General features: G+C 40.9%; 1 protein-coding gene across 1 annotated transcript in view; it reads left to right on the top strand.

Moving 5' to 3' along the window:
* The window catches only part of SPRED1 (sprouty related EVH1 domain containing 1), a 109,646-nt gene that overhangs the window by 46,999 nt on the left and 46,565 nt on the right, over positions 1-16,082 (top strand). The gene's annotated exons all lie outside the window — the stretch shown is intronic.

The following is a 16,082-nucleotide window of genomic DNA, read 5'->3' as shown; positions in this document are numbered from 1 at the left end:
TTTGTTATGCCTGTGTTCCTCTTGCGGCACACAGCACTCTTTAGTGCTTTTGAAATATATTACATCATAGGCATTCAGCTTCAAGTTAGTGAGAAAGCCACATTGAATTGGGGGTTGAAGGTGTTGGGGAAGTCATTTGTTATATAAACCCTAACCCTTCCAACTGTTAGTTTCTTGTAGCCAGCTAAGAATCTTTCTGTTCTTGATTTTAGATTTTTCCCTCGTTCTTCCTTGCAGAAATCAACTATCTAATAATATATTCTTAGATAATTTTGCATGTATAGCATATTTGAAACCTCCCTTCATATTTCCACTAATTTCCAATAATATTCAAATTTGAAGGCTGAAATTTTTCAAATGCCTTTATCTTTCTTTCCTTTAAGTACCAAGTAGTTAATTTAGAGTTATATTTTTGGATCGTTGCTGAATCATCCAACTACTTTTCACCTTCAGTTCCTTCACTGATTGACATCAACTTAAAGATCAAGAAAATCTCTATTGGAACTGGCCCCCAAATTGGACAGATCTGTGAAACAGAACCACAGATCCCTATAAACATTTGCCAAACTTTTGGAGGATGCTGGAGGTGTGTGTCACAAGCCCACAAGATTTTAGCATGAGAGAGAAGAAAACAGTTTTTCAGATTGTTAAACTAGCCATCTAGATTTATGATGTAAATCTAAATATATATGAACTTAGGAAACTGATTTTTCTAGTGCTACCAAGGCTGCAAACAAAGTTCTATTTTGGAATTGAATCTGAAATCTTTTGCATATAAAATATATTACCATATGAATCATAAAATGAATATGAGTGGAAGGTTTGAAGAATTGTTGAACAGTTGCTACTGAATCACTCATCTGATGATGGTGCTTATAAGTGTTGACTGCCAATAGCATGGACCACAAGTTTTTCATTCTTCATAGGACATCTACATTTGAGTTATTTTTAACCTATTTTAATATACAGTAATTGGAGTCATTGTAAAGCTGAAATTGACAATATAATCTGTTCATAATGGACTTAGTTGGAGTTGAAAGTTTACTTTGAACTGTTTGGTGTAGTGTGTATTTCCTGGTGTGTGGGAAGTCCATACAAAGAATGACTCGGACTCTGTAAACATACATAAAGATAGAAAGGTAGGTGTAATCTGGATATCTGATTACCCTTATACTTCCTTGACTAACATACAAAATACAATCTCGTTTATCTAAATTGCCCAAGGAAATAACATTAATGTTTGCATAACTAGGAGATATAACTAGGAGTGCCACTATTTTAATTTTGAGACAACTGGTTCTTAGAATCACTTCTGTCTCGGTGCTAAACACTAAATGAAGAATTAATAAGTGTAATATATGCTGATTTTCACATCTTCTGTTCATAAGGGAGATTAAAATATTTTAGCAGGGGTGCTTTTTTCCATTCCTTCAAGCTTCTCCTTCATGCAGATATTATTATACAATAATTCTTGATGATCTCAGCTTTTGGTGACTACGTTTTCTGGTATCCTGGGTTGAGAAGGCAATGGGGATTATAAGGGAGACAGGAAGGGAGGAGTCAGTTTCATTTGTGTCGTGAGGGTGCATCATTACAGGAGACATAGGGAACGATGGCTGAGATAGGCAACCACACTGAAGATGTTTGTGGATTTGTCTATGTCCTGCACTGTATGGAGCATATAGAAGTGAAACGAACAAGTGAATAATCAAGCCATTGGAAAAAGCCAAGAATTCGCAGCATGGTCAGGTTCACACATTAGATTTAAGTACATAAAGCATGAAAATGACAATCTAACCACAATGTGAAAGTCAAGTGTTCAAAGCTTCTTGGACTTTACCTGTGGTACAACTGTCATCTACAGTATTATAACCTTTAAATGAAGGTGCCCCTGCCTGAGTAGAACTTTGCTATCAAATATGTCCATATTCCCAGAGAATGTTTATTCTTGCATTGTATAGTATTTGGGAGCATATTTTTCTTAAAACCTGGCAAGTTGTTGGACTTTTCTTCTGACTTGGTTTGAGAAATCCTCTGCCTGAAGTTGGTCTAAGCCAGGACCTGCATATCCCTACTTCTGCTTTTGGCCAAACAGGATATAATAAAGATACAATGATTTGTCCTTGGTCTTTGATATCTTTTACCCATAAAAAGCAGGATAACTTAGTAGCTGATGGAAAAACCTGCTGTTTCTCTTCTATATTTGGTCAGATTGGTAAGACTCTGAGAGAAAAATACAGTAAACTGTTCATTTAAAAAAACTCGGTTTAACAAACTTTAGAAACATACCTTTTGGCCTTCTCTCCCATTAGTTTAGGCTTTTTATTTATTTATTTAATTAATTAATTTTGTCAAAACAATATATACAAACATAACACTAAAAGATTATATAATGTATAAACAAATATATGAGGAGAGACAAGGAAGTATAAGCATATATATATAAAAGAAAACATATATATATATATATATATATATATATATATATATATATATATATATATATATATATATATATATATATATATATATATATATATATATATATATATATATATATATATAGGGAAAGAAAAAAAAGGACAGGAACGATATTTATTTATTTTTATTTATTTATTTATTTATTATTTAAACTTATATACCGCCCTATCTCCCAAAGGACTCAGGGCGGTTTACAGGCATATAAAAACATCAATATACAAATTAAAATAATCATTAAAAAACTTATTCTAATGCCAATAATTAATAATACCAATTATTAAAAATAGAAATATAAATATTAAAATCAATTTAAAACCCCTCTAAATTTAAAAATCTAAGCCAGTCCTGCACAGATGAATAAATGAGTCTTGAGCTCGCGACGGAAGGTTCGGAGATCTGGAAGTTGACGGAGTCCTGGGGGGAGTTCGTTCCAGAGGGTGGGAGCCCCCACAGAGAAGGCCCTTCCCCTGGGCGCCGCCAGACGACACTGCCTAGCTGACGGCACCCTGAGGAGTCCCTCTCTGTGAGAGCGCACGGGTCGGTGAGAGGTATCTGGTCGCAGTAGGCGGTCCCGTAGATAACCCGGCCCTATGCCATGGAGCGCTTTAAAGGTGGTCACCAAAACCTTGAAGCGCACCCGGAAGGCCACAGGTAGCCAGTGCAGCCTGCGCAGGATGGGTGTTATTCGGGAGCCACGAGGGGCTCCATCTATCACCCGCGCAGCCGCATTCTGGACTAACTGTAGCCTCCGGATGCCCTTCAAGGGAAGCCCCATGTAGAGAGCGTTGCAGTAATCCAGGCGAGACGTCACGAGAGCGTGAGTGACCGTGCATAGGGCCTCCCGGTCCAGAAAGGGGCACAACTGGCGCACCAGGCGAACCTGGTAGAACGCTCTCCTGGAGACGGCCGTCAAGTGATCTTCTAGAGACAGCCGTTCATCCAGGAGGACGCCTAAGTTGCGCACCCTCTCCATCGGGGCCAATGACTCGCCACCGATGGTCAGCCGCGGATTTAGCTGACTGTACCGGGATGCCGGCATCCACAGCCACTCTGTCTTGGAGGGATAGGCACGTTTGTGCTCTTATGCCCGCCCCTTAGAGTCCTCTTAGGAATGGGGTGAGGTCAACAGTGGATAGATTTTGTTTAAAGCTTTTGGGGTTATGAGAAGAGACCGCAGAGTCAGGTAATGCATTCCAAGCACAGATAATTCTGTTACAGAAATCATATTTTCTGCAATCCAAACTGGAGCGGTTGACATTAAGTTTAAATCTGTTGGTAGCTCTTGTGTTATTGTAGTTCAAACTGAAGTAGTCGTTGGCAGGAAGGACATTACAACGGATGATTCTATGAGCTAAAACATAAATCATAGTTTTATTGCAAAGGGCAGTTAAATATTGTTACCATTGTCTTGTTTTCCCATTTCAGCTGTGGCAAATGATGGTGGTGGTGAGGATGCCTGTTTTGATCCTTAATTATAACACTGTCCAGTCTGACACAATGCAACAAAATAATTGAGAAAAGAAAATAATATGAAGTGTTGATAAATATGATTTATATTTTTTTTTTAAAATGTTACAGTATTACTCTCATTCACACTATCAAGATCCATATTAATCTGCATCTCTGACAATGAAGCTACATATGTTGATTTGCTGATCATGTTTTATTGTTAAAATGAGTAAGAATTTATGAATTTTCAGAGCCCCTGAAGTACAACTTCCAACAAGCTTGGCTGATGGAAGAGGGTGTCAGAACTTGCAGCTTACATATTTTCTTTATCTGAATAAATAATTGCATATAAATAGTAAGTGGATTCAAATTTACATAAAAAATGTGGTACTTAATTTTAATCATGTCAATATTGTTCACTTAAGGTTCACCAAGACAAATTCCTTGTGTGTCCAATCACACTTGGCCAATAAAAATTCTATTCTATTTTATATTATTTTGTCCAAGGGTGCCCAATTTGGATATCTATGTTTATAATAGTAATGAAGAATTTGGAAAATTAAAAATATGCTCAAGAAGCGTTTATTCTACTTTAGTTGCCTAGAAAAAAAAGACTATAATCCAATTTAAATGTGGCAAGTATAAAGATTGTCTTTACAACCTGAGGAGTGAGAAATCTAGGGTGTGGAGATGGAGATAACTTCTAAGTAATGTAGAGAAAGATAAGGAATGAGGTGTGAGAAAGAAGGCAAAAGAAAATTAAGATCATCCTGTATCTCCCTTAAAGAAAACGATAATGTTGCAACAGATAGCAGATAATAGGACAGAGGACATGACCTCAGTTACTAGCCAAAGAAGGGCAATATTTCATACTGCTTCCATGCTCCAGTCATTTGTGGAGGAGTGGGCTTTGCTGTTTGATTTGTGTAAATTGCTCAAGGTCCTTGGGATCGAGTAGAATGTACACCAGCTAGATAGGTATTGATTTTGTCCTATGCATTTAATCAACTTGCTCATTATTGATGGCTTGCCTTGCTTAGCCAAGCTCACAGAGCAGATGAAATGAAAGAACATTTGGCTAAGAGATTCTGCCAATTGATTGATTGATTGCTAAGATTTATAAGGCTGTTCAGTTCAAACAATGTGACTCTGAGCAGTCACATAATTAAACAAGCAAATAAATTCATAAATAAACTATAGAGGCACAAAGGAGCTCTACAGAGGGGAATAGGAACTGATCTCTTGCCTACTCATAATATTAAAAAGGTTTAAAAATGGTTTTTTTAACTTTACATTATTAAGATTTAAAAATCTTCCTGACTCTGTATGCTGTGTTTTTTGCAGCATGTTTCATGCAGCCAGTCCATCTGTGTATCTGCCCTATGATGTTATTGCCTGAGCAAGACTTGCCACAAAGAAGTTTCCCAACATATGCACTCAAGATATGTTGGGATTTTAATTACCAGAATTCTCAGTCAAACTACTGGAGGGTAGGAATTACTAGAATTATACTCCTAACAACTGTACGTGATTGAGCAAAAATAGTGATTAACCAAACAAATCTTAATACATCAGCTTGTGCATATTGCTAAGCTTCTCTAAATTATTTTTCTAAACATTCTTTCAGAGAGTCCTGTTAATTTTTGGCACTCTCTAATAATACTTTTCCATGATTGTTCCTAGTGGATTACGTATAAAAATAATTACAACTTTGACCAACAGTATATTATGTGAGCTAACTTAGTAATTTTCAATCGACTAAACTTTGACATAAAGGAAGAGTTGACTTGATTCAGATAAGACATCTGAAGTACTAACTCTGCCAGATCTGTACTGAAAAAAGAGATAAACATGGATGGCCAATATCTGAGCGCTAGCACTAGCACTTAGATTTATATACCACTTCATAGTATTTTACAACCCTCTCTAAGCAGTTTACAGAGTCAGCATATTGCCCCCAACAATCTGGGTCCTCATTTTACTGACCTCGGAAGGATGGAAGGCTGAGTCAATCTTGAGCCTGGTGAGATTTGATCTTACCAATAGGTAAGTGCTAATTTGTATTAAGCCAGGATTTTGTAATGTGCCACAAGACCTATTTCAGGGTGGATAGGAAAAATAGAAAAAGACAAGCAAAGCAGCACTTTTTAAAAAATATTATTATTTTGTTTTGTTTTTTAGAAAATATGTGTTTCTTTCCAGTTCAGGCATAGTTTGACTAGATTTTTTTTTAATGGTTGGCTTCAGTTGAATTTACCTAAGGCTACATTCCTGTGTTGTTCTTGGTTTAGTGGATTGGCTAGTACAGTGATGGCTAACCTTTTTGCCATCACGTGCCAGGAGCGGGGGAAAGGGGGGGGTCACGTCACCCATGCCCACATCCATAATTCTATGCACCCCATGCATGCGCGCGCTCCCTGCTCCTGGCACACGATGGCACTGTGGGCCCATTTTTCTCTCTCCCCAGGCTCTAGAGCCTTTCTAGGATTTTGTGGAGGGTGAAAACAGCCTTCCCCACCCCTCTGAAGGCCTGAAATGGCCCATTTGCCAACTTCTGGGGGAACCAAAAGGCCCTTTTTTTTTTTTTTGCTCTCCCCAGCCTCCAGAGCCTTTCTAGGAGCTTGGAGAGGGCGAAATCTGTGTTCAGGGAATAGAATCATTAAGTTCTAGGCAGCATAAGTTTAATACATTGTCATTATTATGATTAGTCATACAGATAGCCGGATATTTAAACTGGATTTGGCATTGTTGTCCTGTCAAATCATTCTTAAAGACTTGGGATAGGAAGATGTTATTGTCTGATAGTATTAAAAGTTATCATCGCAGGATGTAAGCTGTTCCAAGTAAAGCTTTTTTTGCAATTGACTGATGGTGATTCTGTCAAATGTTGATGATGTTCAAGCTGTTCTAACAAAGTAGGAGCACCATGATTAGCTGTACCATAATCTTTCAACTTCGGTGTTCAGATTTGATACTTTGTGATCTACTCACAAAGACAAATATTCTGTCTTCTGTTCTTCACAGTTTAACTGGTTGTGCCAAGACTATGTAAGTTTGTATTTGGAAATGCCACAATATTCCAACCTGATTACTTTCTACTGCTTTTTAACTACATGTTCCCACCAATTGTTCATTAATGACTAGTGATAACTTTTACAGAAGTTCCAAGGGAATCATTTTGGCAACTGTGTTATACTATTGTTTATAATTTATTTATTTATTTATTTATAAATAAATAAATAAATAAGTTTATAATTAGTTTGTGCAGTCTTTTTGCACATGCTGAATATATGATCTATTGTTTCTTCTGCTTCTTTGTGCAATCTGCACTTTGAATCATTTGATTTTTCAATTCTGGCCTTGATTTCATTAATTTGAATAGCTTTTTTTTCATTAATTTGAATAGCTTTTGTCTTGAGCAGCCAAAATCAAGCCTTCAGATTCTTTTTTAATGTTTCAGTTATAAGCCATTGTCAGGTTTTATCTTTATTCAATTTTCCTTTGATATTTTGTAGAAATTGACCATATAATGCTTCTCCTTGCCAGTATTCTGTTCTTGTTTTTATTGCATTATTTCAAAATTTGTATTTTGTTTCCCTTACATAGTATGTTCCAATTTTCAACTAGCACTAATGTTTTTTCTTGGCTTTCACTAATACTTGGTTTTTTATATAATCAGCCAATGCATGATTCTTATTCTACAGTTTGTTTGACTTGAAGTAAATATACCTTCATTCCTATCGGGCAGGTATTATTATTGTGGTTGGTCATGTAGTCATCCAGATGTTAAGAATGGATTTGACATTTTTATCCATCTACCAGGTCCTTCCCAAGGGTCTAGGATAAGCAGATGTTGATGTTTGATGGTGTTCTTCTATTCTGTTATTTAAAGTTATTGCCACATCCACTAACCAGACTTTTTGTGTCTTTCTTATCGACAGTTATTAAGTCTGAGTGTTATGTGGCAAGTGCCTATCTGTTTGAACTATAAAGTTCCAGAGCATTTTGTCTTCTTCATTTTTCTATTCCTTTCTCTTATTTTATGAGTCCAGCAGTTCTTGCTTGCAGGCAAATAGCATTTCTTGAAATATTTCAATTTATGCCGGTCATGCTGTTGTCCATAGTCTTATTATTATTATGGTTCATCACATAGTCAGCCAGATAGTCAAACTGAATTGGTATTTTTGTCCCTCTCAGTCCTTCCCAAAAACCTGGGGTAGTTAGATGTGGATGTTTGATGATGTTAAAGATATCATCACAAGGTACAAGCTGTTCTGAGTAAAGCTGCCTTTTACAATTGACTTTATGGTTATTTTGTCAATGCCAATTAATAATATTATTATTCACAAAAATGTGAAATCACAGCTGCCAGTTCTCTAGCTGGTATTTGACCTCCATAGAACCTAAAGGTAAAGGTAAAGGTAAAGGTTCCCCTTGCACATACGTGCTAGTCATTGCCAACTCTAGGGGGTGATGTTCATCTCTGTTTCAAAGCCGAATAGCCAGCGCTGTCCGAAAACGTCTCCGTGGTCATGTGGCCGGTATGACTCAACGCCAAAGGCACACGGAACGCTGTTACCTTCCCACCAAAGGTGGTCCCTATTTTTTCCACTTGCATTTCTACTTGCAAACTGCTAGGTTGGCAGAAGCTGGGACAAGTAATGGGAGCTCACCCTGTTACACGGCAGCACTAGGGATTCAAACCGCCGAGCTGCCGACCTTTCGATCGACATAGAAACTAGGATGTTATAGTTCAGGGGTCTGGATGCATCATGCACAGGCCCATGGTCCGGATGCGTCATGCACAGGTCACACCTACCCCAGCTCCATAAAGTGAAAAATGTGATACATCACGTGACACCATGAGTTTGACACCCATGTTGTAATGTATTGGCATGGCATGTGTGCAAATCCAAGTTTTCGTGTCTTTATTATTATTAAATGAAATATGCAGGATGTTTAAACAACATAATTCTGAAATAAAAACTCAGTTTTTGATTTATAATATTTTGATGAAGAAACCTGGCAGAAACAGAGATTAATTCTGTCCTTAAAGAGAAATTCAGCAGATATTTTTCTACTTTCTTTAGACCTATTAGAAATATAACTTGCAAATGAGCAAGTACCTGGTAATTCTGTTATTCAGTACATGAACACAATGTAATGGTGTAGAGCCGGGGTCCCCACCCACAGCCCACTACTGAGCCTTGAGCCTTCAGAACCGTTGTGGGAAATGGCAGGCAAGCAACGGGCAAGTATGTCTGTGCATGCTCCATTTGTGCTAGCGGCCGGCACGCGTTCCTTCTGCTTGCACAAATGGAGTTGCGCACGTTTGGCCACCCGCTGCTCACGTGGAACCATTCCCCTTCCCCGCTCCTTCCCACTGGTCTGCAAAGCCAGAAAGGTTAGGAAACTAGTGTAGAGCAGAGTAACGCCATTGAAAGGAGATCAGTCAGAAATGCATATCTGTTTTCATCTTTTCTGAGCAAGATGTAAAACTTAAAAGACCAAATTCCCAAGCATATTTTTATATGAAGGAACGCTGAAGGAAGGTAAGAGTAGGCTTTAGTGTTTAATTCTTTAGGAAGCAGGCAGAGGTGATCCAGTGATACTTGGACTTTGGACTAAGCCTAACATAAAAGACTAGAATAAACTGAGAGGATCCTGGGTGAGGATAGTATAGAATAGCCTTTATTGTCATTGTATATCATGTATATAACAAAATTGGTTTTAACCTCACTGGTGCAATCTATGACAAAAAAATACAAACAACGGGGAACAGGTCTGTTAACAGATTGGATAAAGAAAAGAAGCAAAGAGAATGATTATATCATAAAATGCAAGGAAAATGATACCAAAAGACTTATTTAAAAGGAATAGATTTGATTTGTTTATTTTAAAATAACTAAGCAATATTTTACCCAGGCACAAAACACAGATATGACTGTTTTTAACAATTGAATAGTGGCACATGGATTATAATTAGATTATAATTCATGTGTTATGTCCCCTTAATGATTAGGCATGGCATAAGAAAACTGCATAGAAAACTTCACATACTTTTCTAGCAAATAATACAGCCCCTGAAGAAATGTGTAATAATCATGGACTTCATCAAATTGCATATATTTTAAGATAGAACAACCACATTTTATATAGGTAATAATTTTTTTATCTGCTAGAAAACAATGCACATCATTTCAGTGTCCGATATAACTCTACCATACTTTTCAATAGGTTTCTCCAACGTTATTACTAGATAAATAAGAGAAAACAAAATGTAAGCAAATAATTGTTGTTTCAGAGAATTGTGTTAAAAAAGTATCATTTCTGAAACCTCTGGATTTATTAAATTTATGTTACCATTGTATAAAGTTTTAAACAGCCATATCTAAACTGTTAATTTAATTGCTTTAATTACTTTAATCAGCATTGTAAGATTCTGTAATGGTGGTGGTTGTAGTTTATTAGTGATAGCAGTTACTATAATACAAATTCAAGCATCTTGAATTTATAGCTTTTTTTCCTAATGGAATTAATAGCATCTTGCTCTTCATAAAAGTTTGAGATGATTCAGGAACCTCTGCGGTTAAGGAGCTAGAGCTACTCAGATAAATCTAATTTTTTCCTCATAGCTGTAAACCTCCAAAGCCCAGTTCTGTAATTTTTTCAGGATCAAAACATGTTACTTTTTTGATTCATTATAGTCACTGGTCCCTGATATTAATCAGAGTTGATTGAACTATTATCTTCGAATATTTACCTATTAACAATGTCTTGGCCCACAAGATAAGCTACTGTACAAACTTTTTTACCATAAGGAACAGTGGCTCAAATCTGAAAGAATATGATATTCCCTCTTCTCTATAGATATGTAAAAAAAAATCTTGATAGTAAATGAAAATTTTAATTAAGTTATTATATGAAGTGGTCTTTTTTTCTGTTCCAAGAAATCTAGTGAGTTGGAGCCTATAATTGTTGGAGTACCGTGTTTCCCCAAAAATAAGACTGGGTCTTATATTAATTTTTGCTCCAAAAGACACATTAAATCTTATTTTCTGGTTAGGTCTTATTTTGGGGAAAATACAATACTAAATGCACCCATCCGACTGACAACTGGGGCTTATTTTGCGGGTAGGGTTTATATTACGAGCATCGTGAAAAATCATGCTAGGACTTATTTTCCAGTTGGGTCGTATTTTTGGGGAAACAGGGCAATTTTTATTAAATACACAGCTGTCAGTTGCTTAGCTAATGTTGGTCTTCATTTGCATCAAGTTCTTCCCAAGAACCTAAGATGTCGTAATGTAGTATTTGTGCAAATCCAAACAGTGTGGCCTTTTATAATTGACAGATGGCAATCAATGCTCAGTGCCATCCAAATATTTTTTCCTTGGATAACTACTGGAATCATAATGGCCAGTTTATTATTATTATGATGGTTGATCACATAGCCAGATGTTTAGACTGGATTTGACATTTTTACCCAACTATGGAGTCATTCCCAAGGCACTGGGTTGACCGATTTTGCCAGCACCAATGGTATTCAAGTGGTTTTGAACATATTTTGTGATTGCTCCCAGGGCACCTGTTACTATTGGTACTATCTTTGTTTTTGTTTTTTTGCCACAGTCATTTAACTTCAGTTGCAAATGTTTGTATTTTGAGATTATTATTTTTTTTTGAGTGGTTATCTGGGAATTTATGCAACTTGCCTTTTACGCTGTTCTCAGGCAATATTACTGTTACCCTGTTTTCCCGAAAATAAGACATCCCTTGATAATAAGCCCAGTCAGGCTTTTGAGTGCATGCACTAAAATAAGTCTCCCCCTGAAAATTAGCCCTCCCCAAAAATATTTAAACGCAGAGCTGGAAATCAGGTGAGTTAGCAAGAGGAGCCCTATCTTACTCCATATACACCAAAATAATAAGACCTTCCCGAAAATAAGACCAAGCACTTATTTCGGGGTTCAAAAAATATAAGACAGGGAAACACAGTACTTCAGATCCATTATGTTTGTCTTACAAATTACACAAATTTGGAAAAATTATATGGGAGCCATAGGCTAGGTGCTCACAAAGAATATATACAAACGCCAACAGGTTCCTAACAGGGCTTTGCACAGGTACATAACCCATGAGTGTTAATTCATAGGTGACCACTTGGAAGAACTACAGTTACAAGTGAAACAGGCTGAGGTGGAAGGACTTGTTTATCTGTCAAACCCAACTGAGTGATACCAAAGTGAGTTCAACAGTCTGCTGTTGACAGATTTTTTTTATATTTATTTTTTATTTATTTATTTGATTTGATTTGATTTTTATACCGCCCTTCTCCCGAAGGACTCAGGGCGGTGTACAGGCAAAATAAAACCAGCAATACAAATATACAAGTTAAAATACCATTTAAAAAACTTATTTAAAATTCGCCTGAAATTAAAATTACCGTAAACTAAAAACCCCGTTTAAAAATTAATAAAATTAATAAAATTTCACATTAAAAATCCAATTTAAGCCAGCCCCGCGCGAATAAAGAGATGTGTCCTCAGTTCGCGACGGAATGTCCGAAGGTCAGGTATTTGACGTAGACCCGGGGAAGCTCGTTCCAGAGTGTGGGAGCCCCCACAGAGAAGGCCCTTCCCCTGGGGGCCGCCAGCCGACATTGTTTGGCGGACGGCACCCTGAGAAGTCCCTCTCTATGGGAGCGTACGGGTCGGTGGGAGGCATGTGGTAACAGCAGGTGGTCCCGTAAGTACCCAGGTCCTAAGCCATGGAGCGCTTTAAAGGTCGTAACCAACACCTTAAAGTGCACTCGGAAGGCCACAGGCAGCCAGTGCAGTCTGCGCAGGAGCGGTGTTACATGGGAGCTACGCGTAGCTCCCTCTATCACCCGCGCAGCTGCATTCTGGACTAACTGAAGCCTCCGAGTGCACTTCAAGGGGAGCCCCATGTAGAGAGCATTACAGTAATCCAAGCGAGAGGTAACGAGCGCATGAGTGACTGTGCATAAGGCATCCCGATCAAGGAAGGGGCGCAACTGCCGAACCAGGCGAACCTGGTGGAAGGCCCTCCTGGAGACCGCCGTCAGATGATCTTCAAACGACAGCCGATCATCCAGGAGGACACCTAAGTTGCGCACCCTATCCTTTGGGGCCAATAACTCGCCTCCAACAGCCAGCTGCGGCTGCAGCTGACTGAATCGGGATGCCGGCATCCACAGCCACTCCGTCTTGGAGGGATTAAGCTTGAGCCTGTTTCTCCCCATCCAGACCCGTACGGCTTCCAAACACCGGGACAGCACTTCAACAACTTCATTGGGGTGACCCGGGGTGGAAAAGTACAGCTGGGTATCATCAGCGTACTGCTGGTATCTCACCCCGAAACCACTGATGATCTCACCCAGCGGCTTCATGTAGATGTTGAACAGCACGGGCGAGAGAATCGACCCCTTAGGGACCCCACGAGTGAGGCCCCTCGTGGTCGACCTCTGCCCCCCTGTCAACACCGTCTGCGACCGGTCGGAGAGATAGGAGGAGAAGCACCGATATACGGTGCCTCCCACTCCCAATCCCCCCAACCGGTGCAGCAAGATACCATGGTTGATGGTATCGAACGCCGCTGAGAGGTCTAATAGGACCAGGGCAGAGGAATAACCCCTGTCCCTAGCCCTTCAGAGATCATCCACCAATGCGACCAAAGCTGTCTCCGTGCTGTATCCAGGTCGGAAGCCGGACTGGAACGGGTCTAGATAGACGTCTTCATCCAGGTATTGGGGTAGCTGTCGCGCCACGGCACTCTCTACAACCTTCGCAACAAAGCGAAGGTTGGAGACTGGACGATAATTACCCAAAATAGCTGGGTCCAGGGAGGGCTTCTTAAGGAGGGGTCTCACCACCGCCTCTTTCAAGGCGGCAGGGAAAACCCCTTCCAACAAAGAAGCGTTGATAATCCTCTGGAGCCAGCCTCGTGTCACCGCCTGAGTGGCCAATACCAGCCAGGAAGGGCACGGGTCCAGTAATAATAATAATAATAATAATAATAATAATAATAATATTTTAATTTGTATACCGCCCTTCTCCCGAAGGACTCAGGGCGGTGAACAGGCAGATAAAATATAAATACACACAATAATTTAAAACAACCCTTAAAAAACTAATTTAAATGCCCAAAATGTTAAAAACATACTCCCTGTAAAATAACACAATTTTAAAACCCATCCAATAAAAATAAAAATCAGGCTAGTCCAGCCATATGAAATAAATAAGTTTTAAGTTCATGCGAAAGGTCCTAAGGTCAGGTAATTGTCAAGTCCGAGGGAAGTTCGTTCCACAGGTCGGAGCTCCCACAGAGAAGGCCCTCCCCCTGGGGGCCGCCAGTCGACACTGTTTGGCTGACGGCACCCTGAGGAGTCCCTCTCTGTGGGAGCGTACCGGACGATGGGAGATAGAAGCCGGCAGTAGGCGGTCCCGTAGATAGCCCGGTCCTAAGCCATGGAGCGCTTTAAAGGTGGTAACCAATACCTTGAAGCGCACCCGGAAAGCAACAGGTAGCCAGTGCAGTCTGCGCAGGATAGGTGTTATGTGGGGGCTCCGAGGCGCTCCCTCAATAACCCGCGCAGCCGCGTTCTGAACTAGCTGAAGTCTCCGGGTGCTCTTCAAGGGGAGCCCCATGTAGAGAGCATTGCAGTAGTCCAGGCGAGAGGTAACAAGGGCATGAGTGACTGTGCATAAGGCATCCCGGTCCAGGAAGGGCCGCAACTGGCGGATCAGGCGAACCTGATAAAATGCTCTCCTGGAGACGGTCGCCAAATGGTCTTCAAAGGACAACCGCCATCCAGGAGCACGCCCAAGTTGCGTACCTTCTCCATCGGGCCAATGATTCACCCCGACAGACACCCGCATCTGCAGCTGACTGTACCGAGGTGCCGGCATCCACAGCCACTCCGTCTTGGAGGGATTAAGTTTGAACCTGTTCCACCCCATCCAGACCCGTCGGCTTCCAGACACCGGGACAACACTTCGACAGCTTCACTGGGGTGGCCCGGGGTGGAAAAGTACAGCTGGGTGTCATCAGCGTACAGTTGGTATCTCACCCCAAAGCCACTGATGATCTCACCCAGCGGCTTCATATAGATGTTGTACAGGAGGGTGAGAGAATCGACCCTGCGGCACCCCACACATGAGGCACCTTGAGTCGATCTCTGCCCCCTGTCAACACCGTCTGCGTCCGATCAGAGAGGTAGGAGGAGAACCACCGATAAACGGTGCCTCCCACTCCCAACCCCTCCAACCGGCGCAGCAGGATACCATGGTCGATGGTATCAAAAGCCGCTGAGAGGTCTAATAGGACCAGGGCAGAGGAGTAACCCCTATCCCTGGCCCTCCAGAGATCATCCACCAGCGACCAAAGCTGTCTCCGTGCTGTATCCGGGCCGGAAGCCGGACTGGAACGGGTCTAGATAGACAGCTTCATCCAGGTACTGGGGTAGCTGACATGCCACCACACTCTCTACAACCTTCGCCGTGGCGAAGATTGGAGACTGGCCGGTAGTTCCTAAAACAGCTGGGTCCAGGAAGGCTTCTTGAGGAGGGTCTCACCACAGCCTCTTTCAAGGCCGCGGAAAGACCCCTCCGCAAAGAAGCATTTGTAATCCCCTGAGCCAGCCTCGTGTCACCTCCTGAGTAGCCAGTACTAACCAGGAGGCACGGATCCAGTAAACATGTGGTGGCGTTCAGCCTACCCAGCAACCTGTCCATGTCCTCGGAGTCACAGGATCAAAGTCATCCCAAACCACCTCAACAAGACGGGCCTCGAACCCTCACCTGGATCTACCCAATTTTGATCCAATCCGTCGATTTTGTTGTATAGATAACCGTTAAACTCCTCGGCACGCCCTTGTAGGGGGTCCTCCCGCCCCTCCTGTTGGAGGAGCGAGCGGGTCACCCGAAACAGGGCGGCCGGGCGGGTATCTGCCGGCGCAATGCGGGAGGAACGAGGAACGCCAACCCTCATTGCCACTAGGTAGGTCCTACTATAGGACCTAACTAGTGTCCGGTCAGCCTCAGAGCGGCTGGATCTCCAGGCACTCTCTAGGCGTCTTCTCCGGCGCTTCATCTCCCTCAGCTCCTCGGAGAACCAAGGAGCTGGTTGAG

This window comes from Ahaetulla prasina, chromosome 1 (assembly GCF_028640845.1).
Source record: "Ahaetulla prasina isolate Xishuangbanna chromosome 1, ASM2864084v1, whole genome shotgun sequence".
Taxonomy (NCBI): domain Eukaryota; kingdom Metazoa; phylum Chordata; class Lepidosauria; order Squamata; family Colubridae; genus Ahaetulla; species Ahaetulla prasina.
The sequence above is the reverse complement of the archived record's forward strand: the minus strand, read 5'-3'. Positions and strand labels throughout refer to the sequence as shown.